Source organism: Ornithorhynchus anatinus, chromosome 19, assembly GCF_004115215.2.
Source record: "Ornithorhynchus anatinus isolate Pmale09 chromosome 19, mOrnAna1.pri.v4, whole genome shotgun sequence".
NCBI classification, from domain to species: Eukaryota; Metazoa; Chordata; class Mammalia; order Monotremata; family Ornithorhynchidae; genus Ornithorhynchus; species Ornithorhynchus anatinus.
In genome coordinates, this window is record NC_041746.1 from 33894679 (window position 1) to 33913438 (window position 18760).

General features: G+C 45.7%; 1 protein-coding gene across 1 annotated transcript in view; it reads right to left on the minus strand.

Annotated features, from left to right (window-relative positions):
• Window positions 1-18760, minus strand: part of ATG5 (autophagy related 5) — a 91690-nt gene that overhangs the window by 32761 nt on the left and 40169 nt on the right. The gene's annotated exons all lie outside the window — the stretch shown is intronic.

Consider the following 18760-nt stretch of genomic DNA (forward strand, 5'->3'; position numbering starts at 1 on the left):
TTGCCTACCTTGGGCAAGTCATTCAAGTATTCGGAGCCTCAGTTTCCTCACCAGTAAAACGGGGATTACACATCTGTTCCCCCTTCCCCAAGACTGCGAGCCCCAAGAGGGTCAGGGACTGTGCCTGATTTAATTGTATTGTACCTATTACACAGTGCTTGGCACATAATGAGTGCTTAACAAATATCACAATTATTGTTATCATTATTATGAGCTCAAAATTGACTTCCCAATCAATAGGATGCTCTGCTAACAAATAAAAGCAGCTACACTTGGAGAACGGGAATTGTGACTACTAACCTACTGTCCTTTCCCAAGAGCTTAGTCAAGTGCTCTGCACTAGGTTGTCACTCAGCAAATACTACTCATCCTCTTTCTGACTAATTCTAAATTAAAGAGACCACTTGGTTGGCGGGGGTGGGGACAGGGAGAGAAAGGGCAACCCGGGATGGAGCAGAGGATGAGGGAGAGAAACAGAGAAAGAAAAGGGTGTCATTCTATATGTGACCAAGTGTCATCTCCTCTTTCTACCTCCGATCAATCAAACCTATTTATTGTCTAGTGGGCGCAGAGACAGGCTGCAAAGGCCCAAGGCAGTAACAAAGGTAATTGCCACCGCTCGGGCTGGGGCAGAAAGCCTTCCCCACCCAGGCCCGGGATCCTAGCACTGCCAGTCCCCCACCCCTACCCTGGGCCGGGGGAGAGGCCACCCGCGTTGACCAGCTTTGGGGGGTGGGGATGGGGGGCGGTTTCAGCCTGCCAAGAACCTGAGTTCTACAAGTGTTCTGGACTTCAAAGATCATCGTGGGGCTTGTGACTTTGGTGACTTCAGTGACAAGGCACTTTAGCCATTAAAGAAACGGAAAGAGACTGTGGTGAGGGGGAGGTACAAGAAGCATTTTGCTTCAAAGAATGCACTTCATCCCACACTGTCAAAAGAGGAGATGTTGTGGCTTCCAGCTATAATCACTGCGTTCATTTGAAAGCCTTTCTAGAACCCAAATTTTAGCAGTTCTCAAAGGATGATAAGCCTGTCTCATTAACAGTGGGCTGCCAGGCAGTAGTAATTAGCAGCAGAATGAAGCAGTCCTCTGAAGAAGAGCATACTTCAAGAGGGCACTTTGGTTTGCCAACGCTCTCATCTGGAAGCCCCTCCCAGGAAACCGTCCCCTGGGACGATAGCAAGCATGTTAGCAACTTCAATAACCAAGTGTCAGGGAGGGTTGGTGAGCAGTGCACTAAAGTGCACAATTCCTAATATGAACAATACTGAGTCTAGTCCTTCTTCCAAGGCTTCCAAAGACTACCAAGAACATACCTTCAAGAGGCCAGAGCCAACTTGCTCCCTTCTCCTGCCCCACCCTCCTCTTTCCCTCCTCCTTTCCTGCCTCTTCAGCTCTCTCTGGCCTCATTCCCTCCTTCTGCTCATCCCTCAGGCTTCCCTCCTTTTTTAAAATGGTATTTCTTAAGCACTTAACTTGGTGACAGGCACTGTACTAAGCACTCGGGTAGATACAAAATAATCCCAGCCCATGTTCCACGTTGGACTCACAGTCTTAATCCCCATTTTACAGATGAGATAACTGAGTCACAGAAAAGTTACAATACATGCCCAAGGTTCCACAGCAGACTAGTGGTGAAGCTGGAATTAGAATCCAGGTCCTCTGATTCCTAGACCTGTGCTGTTTCTACTAGGCCACATTGCTTGGTCGCTGTTCCTTCCCTCTCCCAGTCCATCCGCTTATCCCGAGGTGGCTGGGGCTGGGGCAAACCACTACCCTTGACATAGATTAAATGAGGCTCTTCGGAATCATACCAGCCAATTTGGAGTCATTTAAATGCAGACTCAGAAACTGGACCTTACTGTTTAGAGCCAGGACATGCAGGAGGGGTTGGTGGGGCGGGGGAGGGGATTGGAAACACCTTCAGAATTGGATAGCTACAATACCTGGGAGCCTGTACATATCTGTAATGTATTTATTTATATTAATATCTGCCTCCTCCTCTAGACTGTAAACTCATTGTGGGAAGGAATCTTTCTGTTTATTGTTATATTGTACTCTCTCAAGCACTTAGTACAGTGCTCTGTAAATATGATTGAATGAATGAATGCTTAACAAATACCATAAAATTAAAATCCATCACCTTGCCCCCTCCAACCTCACCTCGCTTCTCTCCTACAACCTGTCTGTCCGTCTCCCCCGATTAGACTGTAAGCCTGTCAAACGGCAGGAACTGTCTCTATCTGTTGCCGACTTGTTCATCCCAAGCGCTTAGTACAGTGCTCTGCACATAGTAAGCGCTCAATAAATACTATTGAATGAATGAATGAATGAACCCAGCCCACACACTTCATTCCTCTGGTGATAACCTCTCACTGTGCCTCGATCTCACTGTCTTGCCGCTGACCCCTGGCCCACATCCTACCTCTGGGCTGGAATGCCCTTCTTCCTCAAATCTGCCAGACAATTACTTTCTCCCGCTTCAAAGTCTTACTAAAGGCACATCTCCTCCAAGAGGCCTTCAGAGACTAAGCTCCACTTTTCATCTCCCACTCCTTTCTGCATCACCCTGATTTGTTCCCTTTGTTCTTTCCCCCATCCCCACCCCACAGCACTTATGTGTATATCTGCATTTTTTAAAATTTACATTGATGTCTATTTATTTGTATTGATGTCTGTCTCACCGCCTCTAGACTGTGAGCTCATTGTGGGCAGGGACTGTCACTCTTTATTGCTTCATCGTACTTTCCCAAGTGCTTAGTACACTGCTCTGCACACAGTAAGTGCTTAATGAATGAAGAAAATTTAAAAAAATTTTTTAAAGGGATGTGGGGTGTACTCTGATGCAGAGTAATGAATCCGCTGTTCTCACCTCTTCCATGAACAGATAGACTGTCAAAATGTTTTTCCCATCAGCACTGTGTATTTACAGCACATGTGAACAGGGCAAGTTAAGGGGCTACACTTGGGCCCACCTGCACTAAAAGAATGTTCCAATACTAAAAGTGTCCGCTTCACAACTTGGCAAGGTGCTCTGGCAAAAAAAGCTCTAGACACTATCATGGATGCAACACACCAACTGGAAGCACAATGACATGTACCAGCCAGAAGTCCCATTAGCAAATTGCCTGCGTTCGCAGTTGGAGCCAGTTGGGATTACCCTGGTTCCCCAGCACCATTACAGTGAGATGAATTGTGGTACTTGTTAACTAAGCGCTTCCTATGTGCCAGGCTCTGTACTAAGTGTTGGTTAATGGTGTGGGCAGGGCCTTCTCTGTGAGAAGACTCAGAACTCACCAGCCTTTGGGCCCCAATGAACCACAATCCCAGTGAATTCATGAAGTACACCCAAGCCCATTCCTTCGTGCGGGCCTTCGACCGGTGGCCTTGTGAACTGGCGGTGACCTCAGCTTGGAATGGTCAGCCCTTTCTGAAGCTGACTTCAGGGAAAACAACATACATCCTGTTTAAGGTACTCTTGACTAGAGATTGATTCTCAAGGAAACATTTTCAGCAACCGCGCCTTAGTAAAACGAGGCTAAAGATTTAAAAAAAAAAGACGACACCTCTTCTTTTACGACTTTTAGGATGGTCCAGGTATTTTAAACCTGCTTGAGTTCTGTCTGTGACTTACTTTCTTGGACTGCCCTCATCTCTCTCTCTCTCAGCCTGTCTCATCTTCCAGAGGGTACCACGAGATGCCCTGGTACACGGCTCCTCATTGAGAAACACGGACTGCGGGCGGGCTCTCTGATCCAGGCACGAGAGGAATGGTTATTAACATGGCATTTCCTCATAGGGTAACCGTGTGTCAACTGGATGACACCTCAAAGCTAAGTAAAATCCTCCTCATTTCCTTTCCCTGCTTTGTCACTGAGAGACTTCAACTCAGTGGGGGGAAAATGTCCTACGGAGAATTTGCATGTGGTTTAATATTATTAGCACTTAAGGACACTTGGGATTTGGCCCTCAGCTCAGCACTGAAAATGTCCTGTTTGAGTAAGACAGGATGTTAACTAGGCTTCGGCACCGAGGTCCTGAGTGTCAAAGAACATGTGGGGGAAAAAAAAAAGGTGGGGGGAGAGCACATAAAATGAAGGTTGTGACCCTTAAGAAAATTCTGAAGAGGTCACTAATTCAGGAAAGCCATTGCATTGCTGGGAGGTCTCTGTCTTTCCCATCACTGTAGACCATACCACCACCCTCCCTGTCTCAAAAGCCTGTAACCTTGGCATTATCCTGGACTTAACTCTCTCATTCAAACTAAATATTAAAATCTGCCACCCAATCCTGTCGGTTCTACCTTCACAACATTCTTAAAATCCACTCTTTTCTTCCCATCCAAACTGCTACTATGCTGATCCAAGCACTTCCCACACCCACCCTTGGCTACTGCATTCAGCCTCCTCCCTGCCCTCCCTGCCTCCTGTCCCTCCCTACTCCAGTTCCAACTTCAACTCTGCTGCCTGGATCATTACTCTAAAAACAAAACCAAACCTCCCAAAACCAAAACATTCAGTTCACATCTCCCCACTCCTCAAAAATCTCCAGTGTTCCACCCATCCACCTCTGCATCAGGCAGAAACTACTTACCCCTTTACGGCAGTCAGTCAGCTCTTCTTAGCCCATCTTACCTCGCTGAACTACTAGAACACAGCTCACACGCTTTGCTCCACCAACACCAACCTACTTACTGTATCTTAATCTTACCTATCTCCCTGCAGACCCCTTGCTCATGTCCTCCCTCTGGCCTGGAACTCCCTCCCGCTCCATAAACAACAGATTACCACTCTCCCCATCTTCAAAGCCTTATTAATGAATCAGTTAATCAATCAATAATATTTATTGAGCACTTACTGTGTGCAGGACACTCTACTAAGCACTGGGAAAAGTACAGTATAACAGTACAACACATTCCCTGTCCACAGTGAGCTGACAGTCTAGAGGGACAGACAGACATTAATATAAATAAATTATGGCTATGTACACAAGTGCTGTGGGGCTGGGGGCAGGAATGATGAATAAAGGGAGCTAGTCAAGGCAACACAGAAGGGAGTGGGAAAAGAGGTAATGAGGGCTTAGTCAGGGAAGACCTCTTGGAGGAGATAAGCCTTCAAATAAGGCTTTGAAGGTGAGGAGTCTAATTGTCTGTCAGATAGGAAAAGGGAAGGCCTTCCAGGCCAGAGGCAGGACGTGGCTTAGAGGTTCAGTGGTGAGATACACAAGATCAAGGTAGAGTGAGAAAATCAGCATTACAGAAGCAAAGTGTATGGGCTGCATTGTAGTACAGAGTAGTGAGGTAGGGTAGAAGGGGGCAAGTTGACTGAGTGCTTTAAAGCCAATGATGAGGAGTTTCTGTTTGAAGTGGCGGTGGATGGGCAACCTCTGGAGGTTCTTGGGAAGTGGGGAAACATGACTTGAATGTTTCTGTAGAAAAATGATCCAGGCAACAGAGTGCAGCATGGACTGGAGAGGGGAGAGATAGGAGGCAAGGAGGTCAGCAAGGAGGCTGTTACAGTAATCAAGGTGGGATAGGATAAATGCTTGGATTAACGTGGTAGCAGTTTGGATGGAGAAGATGGATTTTAATGAGGTTGTGAGGTTGAACTGACAGTGATAGATTAAATATGTGGGTTGAATGTGAGAGAGGAGTCAAGGGTAACACCAAGGTTAAGGGCTTGTGAGACAGGAAGAATAGTGGTGCTGTCTACAGTGATGGGAAAGTCAGGGGGATGACACGTTTTGGGTGGGAAGATGAGTTCTGTTTTGGACATGTTAAGTTGGAGGTGATGGCAGGACATTCAAGTAGCAGATTTGGGAATCATCTGCACAGAGGTGGTAGTTAAAGCCATAGGTCTGAATAAGTACTTCAAGGGAGAGGGTGTAGATGAAGAATAGAAGGGAACCCAGAACTGAACCTTGAAGGACACCCACAGTTAGGGGGTGGGAGGCAGAAAAGGAGCTTGTGAAAGAGACTGAGAATGAACACCAAAGAGAAAGGAGGAGAACCAGGAGAGGACAGTGTCAGTGAAGCCTAGGTTGGATAATGTTTCAAGAGAAGGGGGTGGTCGACATTGTTGAAGGCAGTTGGGAGGATAAGGATGGAGTAGAGGTTGTTGGATTTGGCAAGAATGAGATCTCTGGTAACCTTTCTAAGGAAAGAAGGGTTCAGAAGCCAAATTGGAGGGGGTCAAGGAGAGAATTGGATGAGAGGAACTTGAGACAATGGGTGTACACAACTCGCTCAAAAAGTTTGGAGACTGGTAGAAGGGAGATGGAGCAATAACTGGAGGGAGCCACAGGTTCACATCTCCTCCAAGAGACCTTCCCTGACTAGGATCTCATTTCCCCTACTCCCTCTCCCTTCTGTGTCACCTTTGCAATTGGATCTATACCCTTTAAGTACTCGCTATTCATTCTACCCTTGGCTCCACAGCACTTATGTGCATATTCATAATTTATCTTAATGTCCATTTTCTCGCTGTAGATTGTAAGCTCCTGGAGGGCAGGAACATGTCTATCAGCTCTGTTGTACTGTATTTTCCCAAGTGCTTAATGCAGTGCAGTGCACATGGTAAACACTCAATAAATACCTTTGATTGACGGACTAATTGATCTTGAGGAGTGATCTTGGTCCTGCTCAAGAAACAGGAGCATGGTACAAGCTTTGGCATATCCTGGTGTTCTTCAACCTGCATCAACCCAAATGTTCAAGTGGGTACTTTTTTGTCAGTTTTCTTTCTACCGATGCTCCATGAAAAACCTTCCTCCTTTGTGAGAAGGCACTCTTGGCCTAGAAGTAGTAATTTAAAAGCTATTCTAAAAGTAATCAAACCAAAAGCAAACAAGTAATCAAACCAAAAGCAAAAGAGGAAACCACCACAAACTTCTCCTACTTAATGCTGACAGATGTTTTGTGTTTCGGAATTTTACATGAAAATAACGTATAAAAAAAGAGGAAAAGAATAAAATAGAGTGTTCCGGGACTGGTAAACACATGATTAAGCATATCTGTGTTCACTGGAAAACATGCCACAGACTGAACTGCAAAAATCAAATTCAAGGCCATCATTCCAGAACTGGGGCAAAGATGCTCTGGCACTGGTCTCTTACAAAGGAAAACACTTGCTGTGATGTAAAAGAACTAGAGGAATTATAAGTGGGTGCTAAGTTTGGAAGTTTTTGGACAAAACTAACAAATCACCCAGACAATTCTATTAAAAACGATTTATGCAGATGCTTTAAATGTGATAAATCCATTAAGAGTTCGTTACATTTTTTGTTTTGTTTTTTTCCCCAGAAATGTCTCATAGCCACTTGTCAATTAATAACAGTAGTGAAATTGGCATGGATGCAGGAAATCCACAACTAATGCCTTATTACTCTAAACAGTAATTGTAACTTCCTCCACCACCTAGCCTCTCCTTACCAGAGCTGCATTTGACTGATCTGGGCTCCAATTATTTCCCTCCCTCTTTCCAGCCTCTGGGGGAGGTGCCCATGAGAAGTGACAAGGCAACAAGCTGGGTAGGCGGAGAAAGCAGCTGAACTAGCAGAGGGCCCAGACAGCCTCCCAAGCCCGCAGCCAGAGAAAGACAGACAGTAGGATATAAAAAGCCAACTACGGTAGACTACCAAAAGCCAATTAACCTGTTCCATCCTGTGTCAAAATAACCCACGCACGAGAAAGCTGTTATCATCAAACTATCACTCTTCAACTTCTAGATGACATCATCCCCGACTGTTGGGCTTTTAAAGTCTCTTGATTAATACTGTAAATAAAGAGTAGTATATTTTGTGTTTCCATTCAAAATAGCCAAAACTCAAACCAACCGGCAACGAATACTATTCCTTAAGTCAAATGGCAATTTCCTCTCATTTAACATTTGCCTTTATTTAATCATTTCATCCATCTCGAGATTATGCAGGCAGAAGGGCTAGGGGGTCAGTAGAACTACTGAATGCCATGGATAATCCAGACTCCATTTTAACCATTCGATCCCATCTCCTTCCCCACTGGTTGGAAAAATGTTGAATGTGAGCTGTGCCTTCCTCTGCAGAGTACTAACAAAGGAGAAGATGACCCACACACTTATAAGCAGGAGACTGAGAAGTTGGGGCCGGAACAAACAAGCCGGCCAATCGGAACAACAATAGGGAAGCAAACTAAACAAAAACATTTATAGGAAGGGTATTGTTCTATTTTCAAGATGGCTCCCTGGGTCTATGGATCATTCCACTGCCCTAGGGAGTTCCAATTTCAGGAGTTAAAAAAAGGGATTGATCAGCCAACACCTCTGAGATTCTAGAAGGAAAGGAACCAAAGGAATGGCTGCAATCAACTCTGCCATGTTCTTCACTTGGTCAGCAATCTCTGGGCAAATTGCTAACCTCATTTTTTCGTCGGTCTTCTAAAACGTCCTTCCATGAGGGCTAAGTACGACCAATAGCTTCTATTTATCCTAAACAATTCCTTGAGGATGCAACTTGGGGCTGGGCTCCGGAGACAATGCAGCAAGTAAAGCCGGGACTCGCTGTATTGGACTGCCCTCTACAGGGAACGATTTGCATAATTCTCTTTTCGCCAATAAAAGATGCTCAGACAAGTGCAGCCCCCCCCAAAACAAACCCAAAATACCCACCCTTTCCCCGCCACCACCTCCCCCCAACACACACGGGCATGACCAAACTCTCCCTCTCACAGGGCGAAGTGGGGAAACTGCCATACTTGGGGGGAAACCCCCCACCCAGCCGTGAGCACAAGCAATGCCAAACAGTAAGAACGAGTGGGGTGAAAACCACGTGAAAAACTTCCAGCCCGGTGGTCACCCACCGGACATAGCTCCTACCCAGCCCTCCACTCACTACTGCTGACACCACTCCCTTCTCCTCCACCGGGATGCCACGGTCATGTGATGACGTCCCCAGCCCCTGCTTGGAGGCCAGCAGGGGACAGTCCTGAAAGGTCGCTGCAGACAGCGGCTGTGGGACAGGTCAGGAGTGCAGAGTGGAGACTTTCCCAGAAGCCAAAGGCCTCGGTACCAACGTTTTGGAAGCCTGGCAAATGGCTCTGGGTAAAAGGCTAAACTCTGGGCTCTACCTATTTCCTGTTTCCGTTCATTGAAAACATATGCGGGTTTCCTGTTCTTTAGGAAAAGAATCTTCCTGCTTCTGAAAAATGAATGACTGAACTGGCTGGGTACACATTCACCCAAAACACTGATGACGCCATCTGCAGCATCAGGCTGGAATTCCAAGTCATGCCCCAACAGATGCTTCCATTGCTTTGGGTGGTGGTAGAGAATAAAACTGAATTGGAAAAAAGTTTACAATAAAACTTCTCAGGACTTGTTCCCCACCAAGAGCTTCCAAGTTCGGTTCCCCAGATTCCTGGGGACCGAAGGAAAAAAGTTTTTCAGCGCTTCTCTCCAATCTTTCGATTCCCCCGTCCATTACCACGTGATTCCAAAACCAGTTGGCTGCTAATCCACTGGCTTCACCCCCAGGGCCTGCCGATTTATCATCCTACTCTCCAGCTCTCCAAAATTAGGATTGGCCCCTTTGGGCTCCCAGGCAGGACCCAGACTCTGGAAAACAGGGGTTCAGCCCCAGGCCCATGGATCTTCATTTATTCATTCATTCATTCAATACTATTTATTGAGCACTTACTATGTGTAGAGCACAATCCTAAGCTCTTGGAATGTACAATTCGGCAACAGATAGAGACAATCCCTGCCCACTGACGGGCCACAGTCTAATCGGGGGAGACAGACAAAAACAACAGCAATAAATAGAATCAAGGGGATGTACATCTCATTAACAAAATAAATAGGGTAGTAAAAATATATACAAATGAGCAGGCGAGCACAGTGCTGAGGGGAGGTAAAAGGAGAAGGGGAGGAGCAGAGGGAAAGGGGAAAGGGACCTTGAGCAGTTCTGAATGTCCTGGGTTCTGCCCGGGAACCACCTCTGCAAGCCTGCTCTGGGTTCCATTCTCCTGCTGCTAGCCCCACTCCTGGCAAGAGCTCCTGGCAGGGACGGGGATGGAGGAGGGGATCAGTTTGGACCTGGGGCACTGCTTTCCCAAGCACCACACGAGCACTGAGAAGAGGGCCTCCAGCACCATAACTAAAGCAGAGCTGCCGCCTCTAGTCTCTTTCCTAAAAATGGTGCCCTTTTAAGGGAGGGACTTGGAACCAAGGCTGGCTAGGAAGTATGGAGAGAGGCAGGACAATCTACCTGCTCGCCTCTCCCACCCCACAAGCAGTGAAAAAGTGGCAGGGAGGAAAGGGGGGTGGCCCTCTGAGCAGGCGTGGGGGGTGAAGAAAGTCACCAGAATCAGGAGGGGAGCCACTCCCCTTGATTCCAATCCTGGAATGGCTCCTCAAATTGGCGAGGGTGACCACCCCCATCCCCATTTATTCTTCTTGAGCAATAAAGATTTTTGTTCTTGACATATTTTACCAGGTTATCATTCCAGGGATAATGTGGGATTTGTGAACTTGTATAACTTTGCCCTAATTCCTAGTTACCATTTTATTTCTATAAATGCACAGCTCATAGTTCACCTGCTGACGCTTGTCTAAGGTAAGGTTCCGGCCCTGCCCTGCATGAACTATTTTCTCGGTTACAGAGAAGGTGTAGAAATCAGTCCCGGTTAGTTTAGTTCTGAGTTGTTAAGAGAGAAAGGGTGTGTGTGTTTTTCCAACCCTCCCCACTTTGAAATGACTCTGAGATGGCCCATCAGTCTCACTCGTACTGGGTTTCTTCTTTCCTCCTTTTGAAGCTGCTGTCTAGATTGACTGTGCTTGCAACAACCTTCTGAAAACCAAGAAAGTCTTTTTGACTTTTCCTGAGGCCCTGCACCTGAGCATTTGATTTTCACTCCCTTCAACTATGCCACCGAGAAACTGGAACAGAGTACGATTCTTTTATGCTAGCCACATGACTAATACTAGCTAATCTACTGTTACAGGGCCTGGATTACGGGCCCACGTGTTGCCAGTAGATTCCCTGTCCCCATTACAAGATCCATGAGATCTGGAGACTGGGAGAGGTGTGGCTTACGGGCTCCTATTTTAAACCAGTAAAACAATTCTTCTAGAGAAAAGACTCACTGATCAATAAGACAGATTTGTATTTAGTGCAACTCGGTCAAAGTATCATTTTCCCTTTTAGAATGTGAGCCGGTTGTTGGGCAAGGATTGTATCTGTTGCCAAATTGTACATTCCAAGCGCTTAGTACAGTGCTCTGCATACAGTAAGTGCTCAATAAATACGAATGAATGAATGAATTTTGGCTGAAGCTGAAGACTTGTGTTGGCTATAGGTTAGCACCTTCTACTTCTCTCCTCCCCTCTCCACACAGGACACTCCAATTATCCTCCCCCCCACCCCCAACAGGACACTCCACTTGTCTCCTTTCCCCACGCCATACCCTTCCACATACAGGACACTCCACTTAACTCCCTACAGACACACATACACACACACACAGAGGATACTCCGCTTGTCTCCTTCCTGCACCCTACAGAACACTCCCATTGTCTCCTTCCTCCACTTGTCTCCTCCACCCCCTACACAAAGAACACTCCATTTGTCTACTCCCACCATCCCTGCACACATATAACACTCTATTTGCCTTCTTCCCCATGTATACAGGACACTCATTCATGCTTTCAATTAGGAAAAATCCGGCCCAGTGTCGAGTATCACACTGAATGCTTGGCAATAAATATTTAAATAAAAGAAATGAATCAAAGACTGAACAAGAATGCTTCCAAAAGTACTATGCATTTCAGGCTTTAGTTAAAAATGTCACTTGGCCACTCTATTTCCCCTAAAACATTAAAACACCACAAAAATAAATACCCGCAAACTTTTAATGCTTGGCACTTCCTCGAGAAAAGGAACTCAAATAAACAAAAGGCAAAAAAGTAATAATAATTGTGGTATTTGTTTAGCACTAAGTGCCAGACACTGTACTAAGTGCTGGGGTAGAAACAAGATAATCAGGTTGGACACAGTCCCTGTCCCACATGGGGCTCACAGTCTTAATCCCCATTTTACAAATGAGGTAACTGAAACACCAAGAAGTTAAGTGACTTGCCCAAGGTCCAAAGCAGGCAAGTGGCAGGGCCAAGCTTAGAACCCAGGACCCATGGCTCCCAGGAAAAGCACTGTTGTTTAGTGGAAAGAGCACGGGCTTGGGAGGCAGAGGTCATGGGTTCTAAGCCCGGCTCCGCCACTTGTCAGCTGTGTGACCTTGGGCAAGTCACTTAACTTCTCTGTGCCTCATTTAACTCATCTATAAAATGGGGATCAAGACTGTGAGCCCTATTTAGGACAACCTGATTAACCTGTATCTATCCCAGTGCTTAGAACAGTGCTTGGCACATAGTAAGTGCTTAACAAATACCAACATTATCATTATCATCATTACTAATCTACTAGGCCATACTTTTGAATTCGTTTTAGAGATATTCCATCAAACCTAGGACTGTTGGGAGTTCTAATTAAGGGTGTTAAAAGTCTAAGTAATCTTCTTTATATTGTTAACTCGTGAATTCCTCAAACTTACTCTAAAATGAAATGTTTCCTTAACTGATGCTCAGGATCTGTTCCCCGGCACTTCCAAACCCTGAGAGGCCTGGATGAGACTCTACCCAAGAAGCTGATCTTTGTGAAAACAGCCAATGAGGCAGCTGACTCTGTCCTCTACTCTGAAAATTGAGCTTTCTTGGCTATCCAACACACACACTTGACTCTTACTTTGCTGGACAGAGAGCAGCTGTTGGGGCCTTCTAGAACAGTACAATAAGGGGCAACCCTCAACTCACAAAAGGAGTGTTTGACTGGAAACAGCACTCCTCTTGCTAGCATCTGCCCCATTTGCCATATTAATTTGCTACTTTGGCAGCATCTTAACACTCACTTTGAAAAGTAAACAAATTAGTCACTAACCAAAGAGAATGCAGTCAGTGAGTGGCCTTTGGTATGCATTTATATCTAGTGTGGAAGCTGCTAAAATTTCTGACAGTACTCGTGAAATAACTGTGAGATTTCCATTCTTGATTAGTTTCATTATGACAGAAAGTGTGTCAATTAAAACTAGACACTGAAAATTATTTGCTCAAGACAAACTTCAATATTGCAGATTCGTAACTTGCTTTCTAATAGCTTGAAAGAGCAGTTGGACTTTCATTGGCAGAACAGTCGATGGCATACAATGCAATTCTGTCCCCTCTCTTTGGACTTTGAAGGTGGTGGCGGGGCAGGGGACTAGAAATCTAGGTTTGCTTAAGCCTGTAAAAGGAGGAAGGCTTTGAGAGAATCTTTTCTGCCCCCTTCCGGGTAAGAACTTCACTATTCTTTTCTGTAAAATTCTCTGAAAGACGAGATTCTCTCTCCAGGACAGTACACTCCTGGCACCACCATCCAACTTTACTTAATGTCTCTTAGCCAAGACACTAAGACCAAAGTTTGCAAACTGGAGAAAACTTGCTGCTTTTTCTTTACACTCTAGCCCTAACCAGCAATTTCTTTCATTTTCTTTCCATTCTTATTTTCTGCAATCCGGGTGGTTCGCAGAGACCTGTTCAGGCCAGTGGGCTGTAAGTTTGTAGTGCATCCCCGGCCTACCATGCCATCAAATAGGCAAGGGATGGATTCTGTTTTCAGAATAGGCATGGCCATGTAAGCGTGGGTTGAAGGGTACCTGAACCAAGTGATAGCACAGTGAGAGTAGGGACTGCACTCTTGGCATTGTCGCCCAAAGGGACAACTTTCAGTCTGTCTGCCCTTCTCCAGAAGTGAGACTTATGGCTTGGGAGCGACCAAGTGCCAGGAGAAACTCCTGGATTGGGTGCAGGGAGTTGAGCTTATTCAAATGCTCAGACTGACCTTCACCTGAGTGACCATGGAAGAAAATAAGCTGCAGAGTCAACATTTCAAACATGTAAGAATGATCTGGGAGCTATCATGGCACACATTTCTAATAATGAAAGGTATGATGATCCGAACAATCCGCAGGTGCTTTGTAAACTTCAGGTTCGATCCTGCTGCCAACGGGAGATTGGCAACTAAAAAAGACTTTCTCTACCTTTCCTTTCAAGGACCTTTACTTCATGGGTCTTATATTTCAATTTATAAAATGAGTAGTTTCCTTTGAAGGTTCATTTTCAAGTCGATGAAAGAAAGCAATTCAGCAACATTTGTGTGACAACTCTTGCTTCGAGCCTTCTATATGTATCATATCTAATATGTGATTTGCCAAAATGACCCTCCTTTGGGCTCTTTCTGGCTGTTAGTAAGAAGTCTTCCAAGAATCGGCTTTGGTTTAAATGCCACCCCTCTTTTACTGTATATACTCCTCCACCTTCTTCACACTTATTACACAATATTATAGCTTTTCTCCATTAGGCTGGTTTTGTTCCTTCAATTGCTCATCAACTTTTCCAGTGACGCTTTCCACCCTTGATACTTTTCACTTCACTGGGCTTCCTCTAATAATAATAATTATTATTAGCAATAATAATAATAATAGCCACATTTGTGCACCTCCTGTGAGCCAGGCTCTGTGCTAAGCACTGGGGAAGATTCAAGATAATTCCCTTTGCAGTCAAACAGTTCTGTAATGCCTGTCTTATCCTGCTTCTCTCTAGACTAGCACCTTGTTGGCAGGGAACCTGTCTACCAACTCTGGGATACTGTCTTCTCCCAAGTGTTTAGTACAGTGCTCTGCTCACAGAAAGCGCTCAATAAATACCAATGACTGATTGATTGCTTTACTTCCCACTTCCTCTTTGCTATCCTCTCCTTCTCCCGACTTTAAACGCCCTGGCCAACAACCTCTCGCTGGTACCAGCCCTACCTGCCCTGTGCAGCCCCATTATAGGCCTTACTATGCTTCCCCAGAGTAACCTGGGACACCAAGGCACTGTCCCTAAAATCTCTCGTGGCTCACAAAGCGACAGGGAAGAACCATCTTGAAATTTCCACTGTTAGCCTGGGAACGCAGTAGAGATTCATTTTAATGGTAATTAATTTTCTCAGTACTGGAATTCTCATTTGAAGAGATCTACTCCTTCACCACGGTGTCTGGTTTCGAAGACCAGTGCCCAATGTAAACCTAAACATGTAAATCTTAAACCAAACGTGAAAATACCACTACCAAGTGAAATGTTTCTTATTCATCTACCCGGACAGGGGACAGACACTGAGGGAATTCTTAAACCTGCTTAAAGTCAACCCCTTACAAAGCCAGTCTGCAACCAAGACCTTGAGTGCAACAATCTCAGAAGCCTCCTGCCTTGGGAATATAAGGTCCCATCTAATGAAGGGCATTCAATTAGAGTAAAGTACCCAGAGAACATGGAAAGTTTGCATTTAAAAAAATTGAGAGCTTCCAACCAGAAGTTGACTTCCTTTGCCAGTTGACCAGATTCTGCAAGATTCTGTAAACTTTGCCTTCCAAAAAGCCCCCAAACTGATCCAAAAATCAATAGGCAATAATAATAATAAAAATAACGGTATTTGTTAAGCGCTTAATTATGCACCAGGCACTGTATTAAACGCTGGGGTTGATACAAGCAAATCAGGTTGGACACAGTCCCTGTCCCATGTGGGGCTCACAGTCTCTATCCCCATTTTACAGATGAGGTAACTGAGGCCCAGAGAAAGGAAGTGACTTGTCCAAGGTCACAGAGCAGACAAGTGGCCAAGTCAGAGTTAGTTCTGACTCCCAAGCCCATGCTCTATCCACTAGGCCATGCTGCTTCTCACTGCAATAGCAGTTTCAATCGGGGGCCTGACCAATAGGGCCTCTTGGCTGTGTGCTTTGTTGCCAGATGTGATTGCCAGGGAGATGGGATGAGATGAGAGGTTTAGTTCCCTCCCAGGGCTGCCACCAATTTGGAGCGGGGCACAACCGAACAAAAGTTGCTGTAATGTTCTACACATGTCTATTGTCTGTACTACTCAGAGGCCGTGAATCAATATTTCTGGAAACAAAACAGAGTCTGAAACACTGGTTCACTCCTCAATTTAGGAAACGTCAGCATTCATCTCTGACATCCCGTTTCCCATTTTTAAAGATGAAATATTCCTCCAAAAAAGCAAGAGAAAGGCCAATTGTATGGACTTGCAAATTGGCCAGTATCTTCAGTGCAGTGTAAGAAAATGGGAGGTGGCAGTGCCCAGTAACTCGAGACAGGCTACAAGACTCACTGAGGGATTTAAGCGGTTGCTGCACTGGGGACTGGTGAGACTTCAGCCACTCCAAACCCAGCAGCCCTCATGGGTAAACTTCATCCAATCTAGCAACCCTTATTACAGGGCTTCATCCAATCCAGCAGCCTTTACTGGAGGGCTACATCAAATAAGCTGACTGGAGAGGCAACATCTCTGTGGACTTGGAACAAGACTGGGACTCCAAGAATCTGGGTTCAAATCCCAGCTCAGCCGCTCGGCACTGGATGAAGTTGCCCAGGCTGGAATTTTGCCATCTTGCTTCATTTTCTACAAAAGAAGGCAGGCAAAATGGTTCCCACAGAGATCCTTCTAATTGGCCCTCTTATGATTATCAAATACACCAACCCACCACACAGCAGGGTCTAAGTAAGCAGGCAATCTGGTAAACCACTATTTTTTTTTATTTTCAAGTGGGTGATAAAGATGGCCTAATGAAAAAACCTCAGCCAGGGAGGAGGTGGCACTTCTCTTCCAACAGCCACATTTTGACACATTCTAAATGACGTTTCTAAATGTTTTTGACAGACTTCCTGTTATTGAACTGTCTTGGGAGGGTTGGCCTAGATGCATTTAAGTATCCCAATTCCCAAAACAGGACCCTGGAACTCCTTTGGAAGCACTTAAGTTACTTAGCAGGAGCCAGACCCTTGGGTTGCCCCTGTTGGGCTTAGCTTTTGACTCCTCCAGTTACCAGTGTTGCTGTTGTTCAGAACTGGGCCGAGCCCATTCAGGTGGCAACCTAAAAAATGAGAGGCTCTCAGGGAACACACCCATCCGAAGCACACATTAAGGTGTGGGTGGGGGGATTGATGCTGTGTCAGAGCTGGCTACCTGTAGTCCAATGCAATCCAGCTCCCTCCAACTCTACATAACCCCAAACTGGGCCAGGAATGTGTCGCACCTCCAGGTCCTGGCCACTAGAAAGATCTCACTGGGATGGGGAGAAATCCAAGCAGCCAATGAAAAGGGCAGAGCTTTCCTTGACATACATACATATATATGTATACACGTATATACGTATACACATGCACACATATGTATATATACACACATATATACATCCCTTAACCTGCACTGACTGTCACTGCTCAAAACATCACCCTTTTTTGTTTGTTCGGTGCCTTTCTTCTGAAGAGCTCAGAGTGTTTCCCCAACATCTGATGTTCCTTGCAACACCCACGACCCAAGCACCATCCCCTATTTACAGACGGGAAACCAAAGTACAAGGAGATTAAGGGGCTTCCCAGCTTGGTGAACCAACCAAATCCAAAATCTCAGTTTTGGGACTTTCAGTCACTCTTATAGCCCCATCCGCTATCACCAGCACTGCCCCAAAGGGATGACTCTCTTGGCCCTAGCTCTGTGCTGCTGCAGATGCCGTGGCACCACCACCCTGCTGGTGCCTGTCAACCTGATATCACAGGTCCCCTAGGAACCTGGGACAGCACCAGTCCCTGGAAGGAGGCCATCACTGCGATGCTATAGTTCGCCGAGTAGTGGCACCTGTCTGACTCCTTAAGGGTCAAGATGACTGACTGATAGACACCACTTGGGTGCATTTCTCCCCCTTCCCCTTCACCCAGTCCTCTCTTTGGCTGGAGAAGCAACCCCTTTGAAAGCTGGGCTTGCCAAACTGCCCAGGTGCCCAGTGGCTGTTCACTGTTCTCCTCATTCATGCAGGGCGATGAGATTGGAAGGACCCAGGATAAAAAAATTGGAGAGAAAAAGCCACCTTCACCTGCCCTGTAGCCCTTCCTTCCCTCAGCGGATAAAAGGGCAGACTACCTGGTCTCACAACAAGCAGAGCCAAGTGCAGCACCACGACATCCTCTGCCCCACCACATTGATGAACCCAATTTCATGTGGGGTGTCTCAACAACTGGGCCTCAGATGCTGCCCTCATTCCATTACTCCTTCAAGCTGATGCTTAAAGTCCCCTTTATGCTTTTCGCAATTATTTAAACCACACGTCCACTTCCATGGTCCAGGCAGAAGCCCAGAGAGATGCCGATTGTATCAACAAGTTCTTCTCCAACTGTTGAGTAAGGCTGGCTCAGAAGGAAGAGGAAGAAGGAAGGTGGAAGTGGGGGAGAGGAAAGCATCTCCTGGTGTGGATAATCAAGACTGCAGGATTTTAAAATCAACCTGCCAGCTGTACAAAAAGCCTTTCAAATAAGGAAGTCAATTAATACTATTTTTCTTCTAAAAGGGAAAGAATCGCCATTTCCTAGTAGCACCACCCACAACTTCACAATGTGTTGGAAAAAAGTCCTTCTTGTTGTTTCACTGATTTAGACCTCATGTAAAGTGGGAAATAATATTTCTAAACATGAAACATGCTAAATTGGACCTCTACGGGCAACACAAAGAGCTTTAGTACCTCTGTGGAACCTTTAAGCCTCCTGAAGCAGTTTACAAGAACTCCACTGACTGGGTGGCTTCATTCAAACTCACTTTGATTGTAACTGGCAAAATGGCACCGTGCCGTATACGTGTTCTATGGCTAC